The sequence below is a fragment of the Passer domesticus genome, chromosome 9 (genome assembly GCF_036417665.1).
Source record: "Passer domesticus isolate bPasDom1 chromosome 9, bPasDom1.hap1, whole genome shotgun sequence".
NCBI lineage: Eukaryota > Metazoa > Chordata > Aves > Passeriformes > Passeridae > Passer > Passer domesticus.
The window spans coordinates 31,628,639-31,644,868 of record NC_087482.1 but is presented as its reverse complement, the minus strand read 5'-3'; the positions used below and the strand labels follow the sequence as shown (position 1 = coordinate 31,644,868).

Sequence of the window (16,230 nt, the reverse complement as noted above, 5' to 3'; positions counted from 1 at the left end):
AGGGAACATTCCCTGTTGCAGTGCTGCTGCTTCTCTTCCTATTTATTTAGTAGGAATTAGGCACTCTGAGCAGAGTCTCATAGGTTACTTTTTTCATGGTTGCACTGATTTCCAAGAACTAAGCTAGCCCCAAGGAAAGCCTAATGAAAGCAGCAGATTTCCAGGCCTCTCTTTTTCCTTTACAGAAGACTGTCCCTTTTTCACATGAAACACAGCGAGCCCAAACCCCATTCTCCACGGGGATCAACCTGCAGGGATGATGAGAGAAACACAGCGAGTGCCCAGCTCTGCAGAGCTCAGCTGCAGAACACAGGATTCACCAAACCCTTCAAGCCAGCCCATTCCCCTTCCCTTGACTCAGGGCTGGAAATAACAGCAGGTATGGAGAATCCATGACAAAGAGCTGAATAACCCTCAGTGCAGCACTCCATAAGCTCTTCTCCAGCTGCAGGAGGCTGCAGCAGCACTCCCTGCAGTGACACAGGCACAGCTGGTGCTGGCATGAGTCTGGAAACAGCCTGTCACTACAGGAGGCTGAAATTTCTGGCTGTTTGGGCCCTTCCCCTCTGCCATGGGACCTCTCACCATGCCCTGTGGTTTCCAGACAGCCCAGTGTTTGCCCCTCTGGGCTTGGGGATTTGAAGGCAGTGTTGGCAGAGCAGGGAGATAATCTGTTTCCTGAGTTAAAATTGCTTTTTCCTCCCAGATGGTCCTTCAGGATTTCCAAAGCTGCTAGGAGCAGAGGGGGATTTGGCTGGCCAGCCTGCGAGGCAGTGCTGGGATGGAGGGGAAAGGGAGCAGGCACTGCCTGGGTGGGCACTGGAGACAGCACATTAACCATGGAAGGGAACCTTGGCCAAGGGCTCCAGGAGCCCTGAAAGCAGCACACCTTGTTGAGTAGCTCCTATGGGCTCATACTGCACCCAAGAGCTGTGTCCACACCCAGCAGTGCAGGATTTATCTCCAAGGGCTCTGGAGAGCATGGAGCTGGCAGGGGCCAGGAGAGGGACAGGCTCTTTGATGTTGGACTGGTTACTGTGTTAAAGCAAAGGGCCAGTGTTTCTGCACTGCAGTGCAAGCTCTGAACTCAGCCAAGCTCTTGCATGTTCAGGCATTCCTTTCTTTCTTGTAGGATGTTTCAGGTATCACATTTCTCATGGAATTTAGACACGTGGTCAGGAAGGGGGCACACTGAACCCGACAGTGCTTGATAAGGCAGATTGATGCTCCAGGAGGAGTAACTGGACAAGGAGCTTGTCACAGGCATCTCCAGCCATATTCCCTGTGTCCTTCTCTTCCCTTCAGCCTTTACCTCTGCAAAGCAAGCTGGATTGCAGCCTCTGGGGCTGAGTGCAGGGAGCTGGTACTCTTGTGCTGCCCACTGCAGTGATAGATATCCACAATGTCCATGATGAAGGGACCAGCCACTTGTTCTTGCCTTGAAAAGCCTCCTGTTGCCAGGCAAGGACCAAGGCTCACACCCCAGCTTGTGTGTCATCAGGAACCTCTCCTGCTGTTAAAATTGTGTTGTCTCCCTTCATCATAAAAGGCTTATTTTCCCACACTGGAAAATGAATTCAGCCCCGCTGGCAAAGCTGGGGGCTGGGAAGTTTTAATTACTGTTTGTACAGTGCTCTGGGGTGAATGGTGCTGGAGGCCTGGGAAGGGTTATATTACATATTAGCAGTTACTTATATTTTATTTTATATGTGAATTCTGTGGGCTCCTTTCTGACGGCCCTGCAATGGGGCTTCCTAACACAAGCAGTACAAATCCCCTTCTCCTGTCACTCCTGTCACAGTTACTGCTGCTGAGCGTCACTGCAGAGTGAAAGGGGTGCCTAGAAAGTCCAATGTCCATCTACAGCCAAAATAAACTCAACCAGAGCATGCCTGTAAATACCCACCTGCCATGCAGGGAAGAAGAGCCCTAAAGCTCTCCTCTCACAAGGCTTTTCCCATTAAAACATCTCTTCCTCAGGCAATTCAGCCACATTCTGCATTAACCTTCCTGCCCCTTCCTTGTTCAGAACAACACCTTCTTAATTATAATCCATCAAATTCCTCTCCCCTCTACCTGGAAAAAAATGGGATTTGGGGACAAGGAACAAATACAAAGTCATAAGTCTATTTTCATGGGAAAGGAAATCAATCCAGCACCCTGCTGGGAGCCCTGCTTTGCCTAAACCCTGGCAAGATGCAGTAAGAAGTTAAGGCTCTTAGCAGGCGAGCACTACAAGAGCTCTGTTAAGCACAGCTCAGGTCTGTGTGGTCAAGTGTTCCCCCTGCACCCAGCACTCCCTGCTTGGCACAACGGGGCAATTGTGGCAGCACCCTCTGCTCAGGGGACAGGCTGCCCAGCAGCCCCTCACAGGCCAGAGCCAGTGCTTTGGAAAATCATTTTGCAGAGGGATATGAGTGCTTCGATACTGGCAAAGTCCTGGGAAAAGGACACATTAGTTATCAATTAGTGTGTGCCTGCATGTGTTCAGCTGCAGGCGTGTGATGGTGTCTAGGCTTGTGATGCCACCCACGTGAAAATGAGTGAGAGAATATCATCACTTTGATCTAACATTTTCTAGGGTTTTCCCCCCCACAGCAGTGTTTTGGTGGCACGCTCGGTTTTCTGACAGCGACTTCCGAAATATTCCACCGATTACTTCAAAGGACAAAACTGGAGTTACTTAAAACTTGCCTAAGCTTACCAAATGCAAAATCCTCTCCTAGAGACATGCTTTCCCTCTCCAGCCATGTGCCACCTGGTGGCTCCTCCTGAACGGTGGCTGCAGGGATGGTGGTGGGCAGGGCAGACAGCCCAGGGGAGACCCCAGCGTGAGGGCACAGCCCAGCAGTGACAGCACTGCAGTCAGCACCCGGTGGGTGACATCCCGATGTTCTCCTCGCAATATGGGACAGACAGAAGGCAGGGAGACATTTAGCTGAGCCTCTGTGCCCCTGGTGCTGCTGCTCAGGAGGGTCTCATTCACTGCCAGGTCCTGCATGGCTTCTGCCAGGTGGCTGCTGTGGCTGTCCCAGGACAGGTGGTTGTAGCCCCATCACTGAAATCAGGCAAGGAACACATCCACCAGTGCTTCCAGCAGCACCAGGGCATGTCAGGGTGTGAGGGAGCCAGCCCAGCCCCACACAGGGAAGGACAGGAAGGGACAAGGGTGACAATCCAGCTCACATCCCACCAGCACTTCTCCACTGCTGAGCAAGTGTCAGAGGAATATATTTTGGAAAGTGTTTGTTCAGTTTGGAGTAACCCCTCTCTCAGGATATACTTCTCTTCAGCCTGCCCGCCCTAAAGAGGGGAGGGATTCAGTGTGAAGCCACAAATGCAGTCTTGAGGGAGAAACCCAGATTGTCTCCTGTCCCCAGCCCAGCGATCCAAAGGGGAGAGGCTGTCCATGGATATCCCCTCAGGGCAGCACCCCTGGGTGCTCAGCAGCCTCTTTGGTGAAGTTCTGTTTGAGTTGGCTGCCAGTGATTCCAGCCTGTCTTCAGCCCACAGATGATTTTCACCTTTTGGGGAGGGGTCGGCATGGCCAGAAGCTGCTGAGGACAGGGCCATGATTCAGTCACATCCCTGCTCAGGGCATGGACTGTAAACAGAGCAGGTAAACCAGGCCACATCCCAGCCCAGCCTGGCTGCCTGCCTCGAGGTCCCCATCACCCAGAATCTGGAGCCCACCTCTTTTTCCATTACCTCTAGGCAGCAGTGGTGAATGTTTCAGTGATATTGCCTAAAAATAAAAATGCCAACAGAAAGAGCCATTTAATAACATGAGTCTGTGCATCTTTGGGCCCTGAGTAATCAACAGGCTATGAGAAGAAATGCAGAAATAACCCAGGAGTGTGAAGGTTTTGTCCCTACCTGCCCATGGACCTGCTCTCCCAGTGTCATCTGGGGCAGGAGGGCTGTTTGAGGGCTGTGTTCCCTTTCTCTCTAGGCAAATGGCCACTTCTCTCCACAACCAGTCCATCTGTCTGTTGCTCTGCTTGATAGAAGAGTCCGTGTCTGGATACAAGAAACAAAACCTGTGTGACCCTGCCAGGATTCCTGTAGTGTGGCAGTGCAGGGTCACTGTGCTGTCACTCACAGGGGCTGCTCATTTTCTGTTATGGCTTTCCTTGGGAAAGGATACAGGCACCCTGTGTTAGACAAGGCTTTGCTAAGCAGGAATACATAAACCAAGCTCATAATACCTTAAATATCAGGAGTGGCTTTTGATTCTAAAAAACTAGAATCAAACTCAGGAGCTGTCTCAACAGAGGCACAGGAGAGAAACCAGAGAGCAAATACTTTGTGCAGCCTTTTGGGGAATGACTGAATGAGCTGCAGTGTAAAGATAACAAAATTAGCTCCTTCTGTCAGTTCAGAAAATGTTAAACCCCTGCAATTCAGGTTTTTGGGAAATGACCCTTCTTGACATTCTTGCCTGCCTTCCTCAGGCCCTCATCTGTGCCCATCAAATTCTCTGTCTGTATCCTTTACAGGAGCTGGGGACAGCAGCCTCTCCCCAGCAGCTGAACACAGGTGGTGAATTCTGAAGCAATGAAAGCTCTGGTATGAGCCTCATTAACCCATCTTTTGTGCCCCATCTAAGTGAGCAGGTCTGAGGGCTGTGCTGCATGCTCACAGAGCCCAGCTCAGTGCAGAACAGGGCATCTGAGGACACCAGGAGGACACTGAAAGCCTTGTCATGCAGCCTAACGTCTCACAGCAAGTGTCTATTAATAAGCTGTGCCCACGCTTCCTCCAGGTATTTACAGTGCCCTTTCTCCCTGTTAGCTTTGAAAACCACAGCTCTGTTCCACAGAGAAAGTCTTTTTCTTTTAGTGATGCATTTGGTACCACAAGTGCGTTTGACTGGGGCAGTGTGCTGGTAAAAACCTACCTCATTTTGGGAAGAGAGCAGGATTTCCCTTTAAAAATTATCTCTATCTCCGGATGAACACCTCCTGCCTGTCCTCTGGGAGCCTCTGCTGTGGAGTCAGTGGCTGGCTGGCTTTAATGCTGGCTGGAAAAGGGAGCCACCGAGCCCACAAAATAGAGTGGTGACAGCATCAGTCCAGCCAGCAAGGTCACCTCCCCCTGGGCAGGTTATCCCAGGAAACAGGGACAGGTGGGGATTCCCAGCTGCTTGGAAGGGGATCTTTGGAGGCTTGCTAGTGTATGGGGACCCCCAAAAACCATCAAGGGTGGCTGGTTTCTTACCCTTGCCCAGGGCAGAGCTCCTTGTGCCCCACTGATTCTTGGGCAAATTAGCCAAAACTGGCATAGCTGCAAAGTGGGGCCAGCTGACAGCTGGATAGGCCTGGCCTGTGAGTCAGGTTGGGCTGGAAAGGTAAAGAAAGAAGCATTTGCAGCCCAGGGAAACAATGGGGAAATGAAATGGAAATTGGGACCTCTGAGTACCTCCGCCTTTCTCCATGGAGAGCTCTGAGGTGGAGAGAGCAGTTCCCAAAATCCAGCTCTGTTATAACTCAGTTGTACCCTCTGAGAAATGTCTTTTTGCTGTTAGATGTAGAGTTGTTGCTGATTTCCTTCTCTTCAGCTAGAACTGGAGACGAAGGACAGAATCTTTGGTAAAGAGATATTTATGGAAAAATTGATCTTGATTTGCATCACTAATACCAAGCAAGATGGTGCCATGACTTTCTCACCATGCTTAAGGACAGGACTCAGAGGAGGTTGAGAGCCTCCAGGTCCTGTGAATGTTAGGAGCATGTTTCAGCATTGCAGGGTTGCAGGAGAAGAACCCCATTTGCCTCACTGGTAAAACAGCCCTGCAGAAACCACAAGAACCCGTCGTTCTGGCCAGGCCCTTGGATTTTGTCAGGATTTTTTGAATACTCCTTCACAATTAAAAATCCCACTGAGCTGCCTTGCAGTTTACAAGGCTGATTGGGATTGGGATGGTGCAGGTAAGCTGGCAAGCAGGATTGCCCTGGAGCATCAAACTGTCTTCAATTAGCCCCCTGTGCCTGCAGGAACATGGTGCTGGCAGCTCACCACCCCTCCTGGTAAATTAGATATCTCACAGGGACTTAGTCACACAAGAGAAGTACAAGGCTCACAACTTGCTGAGACTAATTTCTCCCAGCTTTAATTAGCCATGAGATGCTGAAGTGCCTGAAGCTCTCTCTCTGCCCATGTTTACACTCAGTGAATCAATACAGTTTGGACTGAGGTCTCCAAATATTTGCTGTTAGCAAATATTGCTGTGTTTTGCTTTTCCAGCTCTCTGCAATTAGCTGGAAAACAATGGTTTGTATCCCCAGTCTTTTCAAAAACAACAGGGTGGATGTTCAGGTCCCAGGACTTCAGCTGGAGAGCTGGTGCTGCTCATCCAGCACCTCTGCTGTGTCCTGGCCCTGAAGAGAAATGAGAGGAGGAAAAGTTTCTGGCACCCCAAGGACTGAGCAGGGACCACTTAGCAGGAGCTGCTAATACAAGTGAAGGATGCTTTAACATTTGAGACTCGATCCTGTCTTTGCTGTGTGGTTTTTTTTCCATTTGAGGACACTCTCTCCTTTCCACATCTCCTCCCCTCCCTTCATATTTCTCTTACTGGCACAACAACAGCCAGGTAACTGAGGTGCCATTCTGATGGTGGCAGGGAGGTTCCCATCCCACCAGCTCACACTTGCAAGTGCTGGGCTTTTCCCTTCTCATCTGACAGCAAATGCACTGAAAACCTTAAAAATAATCTGCATTTTAACCATGGTCATGCTAAATAGCTTTTAGGATGCAGTGATGCAAAAGATGCAGTGATGCAAAAGATGCAGTGATGCAAAAAGTGCTATTGGCAGCTGTTAAATAATCGTGTTTAATTTGCAGTAACCAAACACATGGAATCCATGTCACATAAACTCTGCTAAGGGTAAGTGTTGCTTTTCTATAAAAATGCACAAGGTTAATTTAAAGATTGCAGGTCTGCTGACCCTCCAGATTGTTGTACAACCGTTGCTATGTGTAAAAATGGACGTGAGAGGCAGCCCAGGTGGGTTTACATGTTCCTGCTGGCAGCAGAGAGCTGCAGTTGCTCAGTGGGGAAGGATGGGTTTGAACACGCCTGGCACAAGGGCACACACTGAAAAACCTCCAGCTCACAAGGACTCATCCCTGTTCCAGGGGCTCTGTCTGAGCCTGACTGCAGTGAGCTGTGCCAGGTAGGGCTGGGACACTCACCCTGGTGTCAGCTGGCTCTGACTGCATCCCTGACTGCCAGCAGTGGCCATGGCAGTGCCACAGAGCCCTGGCTGGTGGCAGCTCTGCCTTGGCACTGGGGAAGCAGCCCCAGCACAGCAAGGGGACAGCTTGGCTCTGCAGCAGGGGAGGGGAAGAACCTGTTTGGCTCTGATAAAAGATGCTGTTTTCCTCAAGCTAAAATGGAGCTTGAGCTGGTACTTTATTTCTTCTACCAAGCTCAGAAAATGGGAGTCTTGGTTGCTGGGATGTTCTCATTTGCCAAGCCTCTGCACAGCTCAGTTTTAGCAAAAAAGTAAGCCCAGCCTCTGAGACATTTGTGTCAAGGATGTGGTCCTTGGTAATGGCTCAGAATGTATATTTAACATGAGCAAGTGACATGGAGAGCAATCCCATTGCACAGCCTCCTGGGTTTATAGCAGTGTGAAGGAAAAGAGGGGCAGGAACAAGAGGAGGAGACAAGGAGGTGACCCTGCTGTCAGGAAAGCAGAGGCCTCACCCTGCTAATGTGGTTCATCAGGGTGATTTGCTCATTTGGACCCCCCAGCATCTTTGTTGGGAGGTGCTGCCCAGCCCACCGTGCCCAGCCAGCTGCTGCTGTGATGTTGGAGCTTCACCATTCACGTTGTGCTGCACCTTGGAAAGGCATTTGCTGTGTGTGCTGTTGTGATACTGGGGAACTGAGAGGCTTTTCTCCAATTACCAGAGTGGCTGAAAGGCACAAGTTCTGTAGGACGTGGTGTTTTATCTTCCATCTGTCTCTGGGCTGGAAGAAGCCAAAAAGGGAGTAGAGGATTGCGTTTACCCTTCTCCCAGTATGGGTTACGAGAGCAAAACGATAAATCAGGAGACATTTCAGCACTTACCTCTCGTTTTTACAGAAATCACTATACATTACAAGTGCCTTTGCATATGTTACAGCACTTTAAAAAGCCAATGTAGCTAATCTGGAAGTTCGCTTGTTCAGAGAAACACAAAACATGTGCAGCCATAAAAATCCCTCATTTGATGTCAAGCTATTGCATTTTCAAGTGTCTGAAAGGCAATCATAATTATGCATCCAAAGAGTTTGCCTTGACTCACCCCAGCTGCTCCTGGCTGGTGAGAACAAAAAGATCAGCACAGCTTTTTGGGAAGTTGTGTGGAGTGGTTGCTGCATGGGACAGATGTTTTGGTAACAAAGGCAGCCCCATCCAAGGGCTCACCTGTAGAAGAGGGGCAGTGTGGTTTGGTGCAGTTGGGAAAGGAAAGGTAGTGTGGATGAAAAGGGCAGAAACAAGGCAGGTGATACCAAAAATTTGGAGAACTAATGATCCTGGAGCAGCTGGAATCCCTCTCACATGGAAAGGTGCCTCATGGGGGTTTGGGGCTGCAAAGTGCTGTCCCATCTCTGAGAGATGGTGAGAGGTTGGATATTCCTGAGTTTTCTCTCCTCTGCTCTTGCCACTACAAAATCTGTGGGAATTTGTCATTTTTGGAAAGGCTGCTTCTCTCTGCCTACATAGATCGAGAGGTTTAGCAGTTACTGGTGGTATCTGTATGATCTGCATGTGCATGCACAGACAGGGTGACCACATAAACCCTCATCCCATAGAAAACCAGACAGAAAACTGGCCTTTCCAAGTGCTTGACTCAACTTTCACTCTAAGGACTGCTCCCAGATCCCCTTTTTATTGTCACTAGGACATTTGCTGTGTTTGATTGCTGGAGGGCAGTGGGTGGAGGACAGGTGTTGAGGTTAATAGGGATGCTGGTTGTCTCCAAAAGCCTTGCTCTGCCCTGATCCAGATGATGAGCAGGTCATCTTGCTCCCTCTTCTGCTGCAAAGAGCAGCTTGGCCAGGCCTAATCATGTTACCAACTTCAAAATGGTTCCATGTGGGGAAGGAAAGCTGTCTTCAAAGGGGGAAGGGGGTCGGGTGTGCCAGGCATGTGGGTCCAGGCAGGGGGACAGCTGAGGGCTGGCCCACGTGGCAGTGGCAGCCTGTTCAGCTGGAGCAGAGGACAGCAGTGAGCTGGCAGTCGCAGTTGGTGTATTTCCTGCCTGTAACCTACTTAAGGGGAAAGCTGAAATCTGTTGCAGGAACAAGCAGCCAGGAGCATTGGATGCTGCTGGAAGGAGGAGTATGATTCAGCCACCTGAAGGCATCTCCCTGTAGGAGAATTACCTTCCCTATAAAGCAGCAGGCATTGCTCTTAAGTGTTATCAAGCTTAAATCGGTTCCCTAGGTGACATCCCGGTAAGTGGATTTCCCAATTAAGCACATCCCGATTAAGTGGGATGTACTGTAATTACAGAGCTCTCCGCACCAGGAGCAAATCAGATCCGTTTGCAGCAGAAGGGCCAGATTGAAGCTCTTCCCCAGTCTGCAGTGGGCTGTTCCCAGGCAGCTCTGTAAGCACGGATGTGGGCAGGCAGGAGATGGGATTCTGCAGCCACCCCCGCCATGCCACTCAGCAGAGTGTTCCCTGCAGGAGGAAGAGGCTGGAGGAAGCCCTGGTGCCACAGCTTTGAACACTCTGCTAATGGCAGCATCCTCCTCCTGAGGAGGCACTCGTGTCTCCTGCTAGTCCACAATCTGCTGGATGAAGCCTTTGCTCCTGCCAGAGAAAATACACATTAGCAGAGATGCTGCCCCCGCCAGGCAGACAGCACAGCCCTTCAGAGCCAGATTCCCTCTGCACAACTCAGGGTTTTCTGTCATGGCTCCCTGCCCATCTTTCTGACTTCCTCTCAGAGGTGTCCCACTCCCAGCATGAGGCCTCATGGTCCTGGAGTCAGACTGGGGCTGCATGAGCCCACTCCTCTAAAGCTCTGTGGTGCCCAGCTACCACTGGGACATCACGGGGGAGAGGAAGAAGATCCTCTTTGTTTGTTGTGTGTTAGTGAAAGGAAGAAGAACAGAGCATTTACTGCCCTGGACATGTCAGAGCATTTTTAGCTGGATATGAAATCTAACTGGAGGTGTACTGGCAATTAACTGGTCACCAGAGATGGGACATCAGGTGTAGGTGAGGTGCAATTGGGGGTAAGATCTGTGTCAGGAGGGGTGTGAAGAGCACAACCACTTTGGAAATGGAGCAGCACTCTAGATCTTTCATGTGGACCCTCAGACCAGGCTAGTTTCCAGTGCAGAGCCTGTTTTAGCACTCCCAGATCCTTAGCTGGATCCTTAGCTCCCCCTTGGCCAGGAGGTGATGTGGGTGATGCAGCACACTTTCCCTCCAGGCTCCCAGTCCCCTGGGTCATGCACAACTTTGGTGGTCCTGGTGCTTCCAGGGGTCCTGTGCCTGCAGGCAAGAAGGTCCAAAAGCTCTCACACCCACCACACCATGTTCTTCACTGGGGTACAGGCTGGGGACAGGAGCCTGGCCACTTCCCAGAGGTCAGACCTTACATTTTTGGGTGACACCTTACATTCTAGAGTGACCTGTTACATACTTTTAGCTGCAGACAGAAGATGACAGTAGGAGAGCAGAGGAAGCTGAGGAGCTGCCCCTGCCTTTGAGGAGGTTATCCACACGGACATCAGTTGGCTCTGGCCCATGTGGACGTGGATGGATTCACATTCCTGCAGGCTGGGCTGACCCCACAGCACCTCGAACCCCTCGGTGATGCCTCCTTGCCTGCCCTGTGCCTGTTCCTCTCCCCCCAGCAGCTTCCCTGCTCCCACCAGCCAGGCTGCAGTGTCCCCCATATCCAATCCACGGGAGAGGTGCAGCGCTCTGAGTGCGGTGTCTGCGCTGCTGTTCCACCCCCGTCCCTTGCATTGCTGCTCCTTCCACACTGCTGGTTTTGCAGTGCCACCCACTGGCAGAGGCTCTCCAGAAATCCTCCTCTGCAGTCTTTCTCTGCCACAGGTGATGCTCCAAAGACGAAATATTAGAAGGATAGCTCTGGTGGGTGTAATTCACAGAGTATGTCCCATGAGTGCTGGTCCTGGACATCTGGAAATCTTCTGGCATCCTTTCCTGTGTATCTCAGTGTATGCTGGGCCCAAGCTGCAAGGTCACTGTGTGGGCAGAGTCCCAGGTCTCAGCTCAGGCTGTGTTTGTGTTTAAGGCAACTCATCCTGTGTCACCCCAAAGGGCCATCCAGCCCCGAGTCCTGCCTGCAGCTGGTGGGGCAGGCAGGGGAAAGGAGGTTCCCCTCCCTGCTTGCTGGGTCTGCCAGGCTGGTTTATGGGGGTTCTGCATTCCTGTTTCCCTGTGCAGAGTGAAACACAAAGCCCTGGCTGACACCAAAAGCCACGCTGTGCAGGAGGGAACATGCATTCCAGTTGGGGGTGTGCTCCCAGAGATGCAGGTTTGGGGTCTCCTGGGAGATGATGCTTTGGGGTCACTTCGTTTAACAATTGTCAGGTCTTCCCAAATTTTCATTGTCCCTATCTGACCCCATTTACAGCCTTGTCTATATCCTCAGACAAGAAACAGGAGGAGAAGCAGCAAAGGGATGGAGCAGTGCAGTTCTCAGGGTCTGAATGTGGTGACTGCCACATGCAGGGGCTGCTGCCAGCCTGATGCCCCATGGGGCAGCCAGAACCAGCCACTGCCCAGATGTGATTGCCATGTTCATGCAGCAGCAGCACACATGGATTGTCAGGATTTGTCTCCCCAGCCTCCCAACAGGCAGGGAGTGCTCCTTTTAAATGAAGCCTGACAAATGGCATCTTGGGGGAGTCAAGTCCTGGAGCAGTGTCTTCCAAAAAGTATGAAAAGGCCCTGGAGGGGAGCCTGGCACAGCCTCCCAGATGACAGTAATTAAAGGCTTTTGCACTCAGGCACTGGGAGCTGCTCCTCTTGCAAATTGGCCTCGATTGAAGAGGAACAGAATGATTGGGCTGAAGGGGAGTGATGGGGGTGGCAGGAAAAGAAAATACTGAGGTAACTCTCAATTTGTCTCCTGATTTTTTTCCCCTCTTCCTCTCTCCCAAACGGTGTCTGTGTGGGTGGAGGGAGCAGTGCTCCAGCTCCACACAGGCTGGGCTGGCTCTGCCTGAGTGCTCCTGGGAGGTTAAGCTGAAAAGGAGCAGCTCTGCTCTGGTCCTGCCCACGCAGCCCCAGAACATCACCCAGGGCTTCCTGCAGCTGGCCCTGTTCTGGAAAGCTCTCCCGGCTGAGTGGCACCAGGGTCACCCATCCTTCTGCAGAGCTGGCAAACCTACCCCTGGCCTGGGTTATTTGTAGCCATTGCTCCAGTAAGGGCCATACCACCATAATCCCTGCAAAGCTGAGGGGTTACAGGTCTTTCCTCTATTTTAATTATAAAGAGGATATTGATAGCTTGTTTAATCCAGGATTTGCCATGATATGTATTTCAGACCCTTGGTTTTTATTAAGATATCTGAATATATTAAGGTTCAGTGCTAAGCCCTGCATCAGCGTGAACAGTTCCTGAAGGGTAGGTGATGGCATTACAGAAATGTGCTCCCTTCCCTTCCTAAAGCTGTGTCCCTCCTCATTCCCACAATCACCAAAGCTGTCCCAGCTCTGGCTGGGATCCTCCATGGAGCAGTTTGTGTTGAATCACTTGGAGAAATTACCGTGCTGTGAACATGGATGTTCCAAAGCCAGCCAGGTGCTTCACCATGTAAGGCCAAGGAACTGGTCCAGAATTCAACCAAGAGCCTTTCACCTCTGAGCCCAGGCCATTAACAGTCAGGTAAAGCAACTGAGCTCAGGCTGTGGCAGGACAGAACATCTCTTTGGCCATCTGTGAAGGGAAGGCAAACAAAGGGTTGATTGAATGCAACTGTAAAAACTCCAGCAGTGAGTTTTGAGCAGTCAGCCTTGCTCAAGGAAGCTGCTGGCCCAGTCTGCAAATGGATTCTCTCATCTGGGTCAGTCCTGCAGCTGCCAAGCCCAGTGGCCAGACTGCTTGTGGGAAGAGGGAGAAGCAGGCCACAGCTCTGCATTTGGTGCTTGGTTAATGTTTGGATGAGCTGAGTGTTGAGCTGGATCTAGTGCAGCAGTTGTGTTTGTTATAGAGCAATAACCCTGCAGGGCTACCACGAAATTTGACAGAGCTTATATGAAATGCAGGCTGATGCAGAAGCGGGGCAGCAAACCTTTGGCAGGAAAACACCCCTGTGCTGGGGCAAACCTTGAATCACAAAGGTGATGTGACTGAACAAAGGCACTTTATCTGCTGCTTCAGGTGAGGTGTGAGGACCCACTGTCCCTGTGCTCTACCACAGCCCCTTCCCAGGCCCTGCAGTGGCACTCAGCCACCTCAATCCTCCCTGGCCCTTCAGAGGGGAAGCTGTTTGCTGGGGGTAGCAGGGTAAGTGAAAGAGGCAAAACCAAACGAGCTGCTCCAGCTCCCTCAGCAGTGGCAGCTCCTGTGTGAGCAGCCCTGGCTCGTTCAGCACAGCAGTGTGTACCCACAGCCCCAGCACAGCAGGCTTTGTGCTCTTCAGGGCCACTCCAAAAACTGCTCAAAGCCCACAGATTATTCCTGAGCTTCGCATCAGGCCTCAAATACTCCACTAAACACCTGTAAAGCAGCTGGGTGGCCAGGTTGGGAATGTCACAGCTGTGAGCAGCTGTGAACTACCCAGGGAGCACCTAGGTGATGTTGGGGGTGACAACACCGTGCAGCCAATGGGGTCACACTGCCCTTGAGGGGGATCAGTGGCACCACGTTGGAGTGGGGCTGGCTGCTCCTTTGGGCAGGGTGTGCTGCTCGTGTCACACCAGGCTGATGCAGGACCACATCCCTGACTGGTTTTCCTTCAGAAGGTGGAGAAGAAGAGAGCACCCTTTCTCCACCAAACCAGAAGTAAAGCTGGGTTCTCTTTCCTCCCCAAAGCACCCAGGTTTGGTCCCTACCCTGCTTTGCATTACTAAGGGAGCAAGAGCATCTTACAGCTCCTTCCCATCATTCAAACCATGCTGGATCCCAGTTTCAGCCAGATTCTCCAGTGGGTTCAGCTGATTGTGTCCTAGAACACCGCAATAAAACCTCCAGAAAATAATTGTTTCATTTCCACATGCTCTGCTACAGCTGCCTGCAAGCCCGGTGTGGTGCTTGGCTGCAAGAGGTTCCCTGGGGCTTACATGGAAGGGCTGCAGAGGATGGAAAGAGGGGTCCTGAACCCCCCCAGTGCAAAAGGCACCGTCATAGCCCTGCTGCTCCTCTCTGCAGGTTATGCACTGGTGTGACTCGACAGCAGATGACAGAGGTTAGGACAAGGCCTGGGGTGGCTGGGATGGCTGTTGCCATGGAAATCACCCAGTGTCTGGAATAGCAAGAAGGAGAGCAACTCAAAAAGTAATGATCTGTCACATTGATTAAGGGGGAGTTGGAGGGATTTTGTTTGGGGAAAACCTCATGCTTCAAGTAATACGAATCCATATGCCACATCTCCCTGTTTGCCTTTCCCTGAAGGGCTCTGTCAACAGGAAATAATCTGATTTGTTTTGGCCGGGGGTTTCTCTGGGGAGCACCGACACGGCGCCTGCCCATCAGCTGTGCTGCACTGCTCTGCCACCCTGGGATGAAAGGCACCAAGTCAATGCAATATTCATTCACTTCCTCTTCCCTCCTTCATTCATTTCTTCTTCCATTCATCTGCTTCATTCACATTTCCCCGGCACTTTAATGAGCAGTGCTTAGCCCCTGCAGCCTGCAGAGCCTTCCCCTGGTGCTCTGTGCTGCAGATGGCTGGCTGCAGCTTACTGATGCTGCAGGCACAGCTCGGGTGGCTGGAGCAGGGCTGTGTCATGCCCAGCTGGCACTTGGATCTCTAAACCCCCCACAATACCCCCTGGGTTTTGCTGTCCCATCTTTCACATCTTGGTGTGATTTCCATGTCACCACCTCCTGTCCTCTCCAGAGGAGCCACTGTGGCACTGACACCCGTGCCCACAACTGCCCTCCTGGGGCAGGGGGTGGCCTGGGGGCAGGTGGCACGGCTGGGGAAGCAGGAGGGAGCCCAGCATGGGATGGGCATCACTGGAGAGCTGGTGCCAAGCACTTGGTGCAGGGCCAGAGCCACAATCACAAACATCCCTGGGGCTGAGTCACTGCCCACCTGCTCCCGCCTTCCTGCTGCCTTTGTGGTGACTTCTTTTTTTCTTTGCCCCATGTCCGGCTCTCAGAGACCAATTTGTCAGGGGCAGGTGGGTAACAGCCCCTGTGTGAGCTCTGGGCTTAGACCAGGGCAGCAGAGCTGTGGGCCAGCAGATACAGGGCAAGCAGCCAGACCCCCAGTGGGAGCAGCTTGGGCAACAAGAGGGCACAACCACGTGCAGGAGCAGAAGAAGGAACAGCAAGCACATGCACCAGGCACAGGCAAGCTCCTGGTTTAAGGAATTTTCCTCAGATAAGCATGGCTCAGCCCTCCTGTTGCCCAGTCTTGAGCACTCACATGGTGTGGATGGGGGGAACAAGCACGCCTGTACCTCAATGCCCTTTTTTAACCAGAAACAGGCTTGCATTTTTCACCCCACTGATACGCAAACATTTCTCTTGAAGGAAAGAAAAGAAAATGCCTGGGTACCAGCTGGGTAGAAATCCAAGAAAGATTAAGAGAAGAAAAGCAATTTTCCTATTCATGATCTCAGCAGTGAAGAACGACCCCTTCCTCCCTCAGCCCCTCTTGCTGTGAGTGCGGGTGAGCTGTGCTCTCCAAACAGCCAAGTGCATTTCTGAAATGAAGGAAGCAAACAGAAAACATCCGCTCTCTGTATAATAGAGAAAGCTTTCTCTTTTGTTCCCTTCTTTTTATCAAGTATCTGCTGCCATTATTGTTACTCACTGGGTTATTACCTCCGAGTGGCTACTTCCACCAGCACAAGCTGGTTTATTGTCTGCTCAGAGCAATTATGGATTGGGATAATTCCTGCCATGCTGCTTCATTGTGGAAGGATCCGCTGTGTTCTGTGGCCAAGGTAACTTGAGGTGATTTGTGCTGCTGAGTTACCCATCAAGTTAATTAGGAGTGGGTGGCTGGTGCCTCACTGTATGCTGGGACAGAAGGAGCAGCAGAGGCTGAACCCAGGCATCTTCTCA

The 16,230-nt window shown here is 51.4% G+C and overlaps 1 long non-coding RNA gene across 1 annotated transcript in view; it reads left to right on the top strand.

The window, feature by feature from the left end:
- Positions 1–16,230, top strand: part of LOC135307882 (uncharacterized) — a 268,237-nt gene that overhangs the window by 251,243 nt on the left and 764 nt on the right. The window contains exon 13 of the long non-coding RNA XR_010368481.1: positions 186–379. This is a non-coding gene — a long non-coding RNA (uncharacterized LOC135307882). The remainder of the gene's footprint in view (positions 1–185; positions 380–16,230) is intronic.